We start from the raw sequence: 6,008 nt of genomic DNA, 5'->3' as shown, positions 1-6,008 counted from the left end.
GAGGAAACACAAAGTTTCGGTATTTGAGAAGGAGGTGCTGTTATAAGTTTTGGCTTCGCTAAACACAAAAATTAAATATTTAGAACACAACAAACTGTTCATCTACAATTCAATACGTACCTAAAATGATATTGTTTCCAGATTTTTGTATTGTCACAAATATTGGTTTTTTGTTTGGCAGGCTATTACTTGGCAATGTTGTGGTGGTTGAATTGAATGAGTCTTTTTGCATTGTGTTGTGTTGTTGTGTAAACTGCAAAGAAACAAAATAATTAAAACGGATCAAGTAAAGACAGTTTTGAGTAGATTCAGACGAGTTTTTGCAAATTATTTACACTGTATCGTTGTATCGTTGTGAAATAAATTAGCTGCTACTTATTGAATGAACGGAATGCTGTATGTAAAATTGGTATCAGGACAAAAATGTTGTTGTGTGGTACTCTACAGTATTTATAAACAACTTCCGATGATTTGAAGTGTTCTATTGTGGAATCTAGACCATCATATGTTATCTCGCCAATTGTGCTTGATGCGATAGGAGTGGTGTAAAAATTGTGTATATTCAAACAACGTCGAACCGCCAAGAACTTTTCCGAATCTCGTTCGTAAATTGAGATCACTTTGAATGGCCGGGTCTGTCCTTCTTTCTTCAATGCAACGAAGGAGTCCTTCTCGTCGCATTTTATTTCCATCTTGTTGAAATTGGAAACGGTAAACGATTCGGGATTATACATTTCCTCCTCCTCGATTCTATTACGCATTTGCTGTAGCGGATTAATCGCGTTTCCCAAATATCCTTTGAGCTTTTGAATAAAATTTTCAAACTTATAGCAAGAAAAGGAATCCAACGGACCGTAACGTCTGGAATAGTACGTAATATGCAGCAAGACGTGTATTACGTAGGTAATGGAATCTTCACCGTAGATTGATGGGTACTGCTCAACATATTTGTGAAGAAGTTGTTCGGCAGTGTCAATGTTGTGTTTGGTCAAACTTTCGGTAGCAAGCAGTCGTACCGCAACATGCAAAAGCAGCCAATGATCATGTATATGATCAGCAACTACACCCTTTAAAAACACTATGCCACCGTACATCAAAAATTGTCTAAGCTCTGTTGCTTTGAAATGTTGCAAGTCTTTGAGCGATCGGATGTCTCGTGCAAAGTCAGACGGTCGAAAACGGCCAAAAGCAAGAATGCGCTCGGACAATTTGTCAATATCTATCACGAGGCTTGGAATATTCTGCGCTTTAACCAAAAATTCCAATCCTTTTAAAACTGCGCCCAAATCAATAATATGCATTGGATCCAGTGGAAATTGGGATATCATCCTGAATCCCAGATTTTCCAGAACCGAACGTTTCGATCGAAATTCTGGTTTATGATGCTCGGGGTGTAATCTGTCTCTAAAGGTTTCATCGGTTCGTTGGCTGAAACCGATATGGTTCGGATAGACAACTTTTCCTTTCCACTGATCCTCAGGTTCACTTTGCACATTTTTTTGTCCGCCGATCTTCTCGGTAAATTTACAAAAAGGGCATCCATGATAGCTACCATGACTCATAATTTTGCAGATATCAGCCCGAGCCGGCGAATCTAACATAAACAATCTGATGCGAATTTGTTTACGAATGATTTTCTCTCCCACTTTGAATTCGATTCCATTTTTGTATATGTCCAACAGTTCCTTCTCAAATTCACCAAAAAATTCTTCAGAATTTTTTGCTTTGCCTTGGCCTTGGTAACATCCTAAAAATAATTCATTAAGTTTTTAGCATTTTTCCGTAACGTGAACGTGAACCTACCACTCAAAAAGTCACTGAACTTCTCAGTAAATTGATTCCCTATTACTTATCTATGACTGTAAATAACTTTACATGCCAGCGCGTGCACTGTTTGTGTCTGCGAAAAAGTGCATACCAGACGCTAGCATGTAAAGCATAATACGTATCTGCGGGAAAATCTGCTTATAACTTTGGGTATTATATTCCTCACCTTCGGCTCTGGATATAAGCTTCCCCATCGTGAGTAAACAAATTTTCCTGCAGATACGTAACATACTACTAAAACTTGTTTCAAGCTTTAATCTACATAAAAAGTAGAATTAGGTAAATGAACGATTTCTACACTCGAAAATGTGACCGTAAGCGAAGACTGTATGCAAACTATATGCAAACGTTAACGATTACATCCAAACCGGGGATCGACTTCTCGCTTTAAATGTATGTTGATCTGAAACTATCGATTATTGCGAAGTCGTTTACGAAACTCTGGTTGGTCTGATTCTATAAATTAATATATTCTTATCTGACTTGCATAATTTTACAAGACCAAATTGTTATATCGTCTCAACTATTTTGTCTTTTGTTCACGTTATAATAAAAATAAATAAAAAGTGACTCAATGAGCAGGAGATTCATATAATTAATTAGAACGGAATTAGCGGAAAGTTTTGCGTCGACCTAGAAATGTATTACTTTGCGATACGTATTTACTATGCCTAAAATATCGTTTCTACATCGACGCAAAATTTTAAGTAAAAGTTCTAATCTTTCAGAAAGTTTTGAGAGCCAAATACCTAGTAAAAATGGCCGGATATGAGCTAAATCAGCAATGGCAGCGATGCAGGGCCATAGATCGAGTCTTGATGACTTAAATGGTCGGGCCCCATCAATACCTACATCTAGCTCAATTGATTCCAGATTCCAGATTAGATGTTTTCGTACATCTAACGATTTCCGTATTCCACGATAATAGTATGTACCGCCCTCAGCCAATATTCTTTGTTCTATTTTTTCATTCGGCGTTTTCAACAATGTATTTCGGGTCTTTGGCAGATCATCTATTTTGTGCTTATTCAAAATGTGAAGTAACTCAGTAGTATCACTTATAGGGCGTCCTTTTCTGACGGCAAAACCAGCCAGATCGGAAGCCAGATCGGTTTTAGCACGGCTTTTGGGTAGTTCGGACGAATCATTTTCTGAGCATACCGTTGGATGATTGCATTGAAACGATTTTTCAATCTCTGATAGTAATTCCTCCCAAACTTGCTCCGAGGAGTCATTTAACAGCGTTTCAATAGGCGGATCCACCAGTTCTACTGGCTCAGAAACATCAAACGGTTCAGAATTTGATGTAATTGTTGATGAAGTTTGAGGAATTTGGCTTGTGAACATGGTCTGCTCCTCACCCACAAGTTCCTTGAATTTTTTCTTCGTATATCCACTCCAGTGCTCATTGCTCCCTCTTTTAGACATTTTGAACGAATACCTGTTTTCGAAACCAAACAAAAACATTTGCAGAGTTTTCATGTAATAAACATTATAGTGATTGAAGTGAACAGATTAAATTAGTACGTGAATGGTGTTTCTATAGTAATAGTACATACGTCCGTCCCTTTTGGGTCGGGCTACAACGGAAAAAAAATGCAACCTCTTACATACTGTGCTTTACTTGATTAGGCAATGTGAATGTATATTTCATATGAGTGAAGCGCCAGTTACATTGCCGTAGTACGTAAAAGAATGAACGTATACAACATATATGAATGAGAGATATATGTATACGACATGTCGAAGAAAAACATAGGTCAAAAAAACCTCAGTTGGTCACACTGATTTTCAGCTAGTGTTCCTTGTTAAATTTCATAGTCAAATGAAGCTGCGCTAGATTGTCCCCATACAACACCAGCTCCAGTCCTACCAACACAGGTTTTTTTGTGCCACGAATACTTAACTTTGTCGCAAATATCACTCTTTCATTATATGGTATACAACAACTGCAATAGCATTCATATGAATCATTCAAAGCTATTTTATACTTCATTCATAAGACTCTTATGATAAGGACAACTAAACGTCTGGGGTATTTTGTAGTATTGGCTTGAATTTCATTAAAAAATTTGGAAGTAAAATCGCGGAGGCAACAAACGAAAAACGTTCAATGGCATATCTGATACAGCGCATAAGTATAGCTACCCAAAAGGGCAATGCTGCATCTATCATGGGAACGGTACCTCCGACGAAAAACTTAGGTGAAATATTCTGCTTGTAAGCTAAATGTAATTTGATTGAATTAAAAACTGATAAGAGCTATAACAATTTATATCGATTTCTAATCTGAGCATTTAAGCAGGAGAGATGGAAAATTTTAACGCTGGTATTTAAGGCTTCTTGTGTTTTTATTCGTTTTCTCATTCCCATCAATATTCCATTGAATTGATATGTAAAGTACTACTAATTTCACTTAAAATTTACAATTTTCTACAAGATATACGTACATTTGGGCTTAAAATGACAGAGACATTTTCAATGATTTTACTAAACTGAATCTGAGCTTCATGTTGTCCTTTCGTTTTTGACTATCTTTCGAGTTGTTAGTATAATCATGGAAGATTTTTGTTCAAGTAAAGTAGCCACTTTCTGATTTACATTATATTTTTTTTATTTACGTAATCCTAGTATTTAATTCTAAATCAAAAACATTACTCAATGGAAGAGCCAGACATATAAAAAATTCATCATTTTGAAATTACTACTTTCCTCGAAAGTTTTCTTAGTTGAGTTTGTGTAAAGAGAAAAGATCTGGTAGTTTGGAGCAGATTCTATGAGCGTATTAATTGCATACACTTTATACTTAAAGTGAAAACAATCCCTAAGCTTTCCGTAAAAATTTAAATGTTTGTGGCGACGTAACCTAACTCCGAGAACATCCTACATCGCCACAAACATTTAAAGTTTTACTGAAAGCTACCACATTTTAACACCAAACGATGGTCGTACTTTTTCCAAAAAGAATGCGAGTCCAAAATTATCATCAAAATAATAATAACTTTGCCCCGAAATATAGGCAACAATTTAGCCATGTGTAGATTCGTCTTAAGTCAATTAGATTTCATTTAGGCTTGGCTGTTACATTATAAAAGAAAAATTGCATGGCAAAATAGCCTTTTGAAGCAACTATACTCAAAAAATATTTGTCTTTACCAAACTCTGCACCTTCTCTTGCACATACCTCAGGTGGCTCTAACACTTTCGTAGTAGTGGCAAAAGATGTTGCAGAAAACATTTTCCCTTTACGAATTTGAAATAGTTATTTGTGTATCTGTTTTGGACGATTGTTTTTAGGCAATTTCGCTTGTTGTAGCCCGAACGAAGTGAGGGCTACATGCGAAAGTGCCTAAAATCAATCGTCCAAAACAGATACTCAAAAAATTTTTCATGTAAGGGGTCGAAAACCTGAGAAAAATATCGAAACTCCCTCATTTTCGGCCCCGACACATGAAAATAACTATTGTAGCTACTTCAGACGGGTCGGTAAAATCCTGTAAATACAACACTGTTTTTTTTATCTTATTTGCATAATTTGTCTTTCATCAGGAGTGCCGTTTACGGTCTTGCCGTGAGGCTCGAGCAATACTATTACTAAATTTGTCGAGGCTGAGCAACAGCACGGCTCGTCGATACAGTGAGAAAATTTTATTTTAGAGTGCAAAGTCTTACGATTTTCATAGAATAATGAGAAAAGTTCGATCCTTGGATGTCTATAACAAAACTTCTGATGTAGTCACATTTTCTCAAAAGTCAAAAGTCGAGAGATTTCCCAGGATTGCAGCTTTACGTATTCGTAGGCTAAATAAATCTTCTTGACTTACAAATATAATTTAAAAAAAACGTTTTTTTCTTGCTGTGGACGGCATTCTTCATGGTTTCTATAAGACTTCATCGCAAAAAGAGCACTCCAACGTAAAAATTCAGTAAATAAATAAACATTAGGATGACCTAGCACTACGGTTTGGCTCAAAGACTAAAAGTAAACATTTCGTTCAAAATTAAAACTCTTGTGATATAATCGTGACAATCAGGACTCTGATATTATAACTCAGCCGTTGTCAAGTCGTAAAAGTATTCTGCTCGTATAAAGTGCAAAATTCAGCTATAAATGTGTCTAAATGGTCCAGAGGGCTAAACGACTCGTATTTTTTAAGAATTTTTAAGAAACATTTTGGAGT

At 36.1% G+C, this 6,008-nt stretch overlaps 1 long non-coding RNA gene across 1 annotated transcript; it reads right to left on the bottom strand.

The window, feature by feature from the left end:
- On the bottom strand, window positions 1–771 carry LOC119080250. The gene is made up of 3 exons (XR_005088298.1): window positions 336–771; window positions 121–253; window positions 1–58 (listed from the first exon to the last, which is right to left on the bottom strand). It is a non-coding gene; the product is annotated as an uncharacterized LOC119080250 (long non-coding RNA).
- Between the last annotated feature and the right edge of the window lie 5,237 nt (window positions 772–6,008).

The sequence above is a fragment of the Bradysia coprophila genome, chromosome X (assembly GCF_014529535.1).
Source record: "Bradysia coprophila strain Holo2 chromosome X, BU_Bcop_v1, whole genome shotgun sequence".
NCBI lineage: Eukaryota > Metazoa > Arthropoda > Insecta > Diptera > Sciaridae > Bradysia > Bradysia coprophila.
Note: the sequence above shows the minus strand (reverse complement) of the source record. Positions and strands in the feature narration are given on the sequence as shown.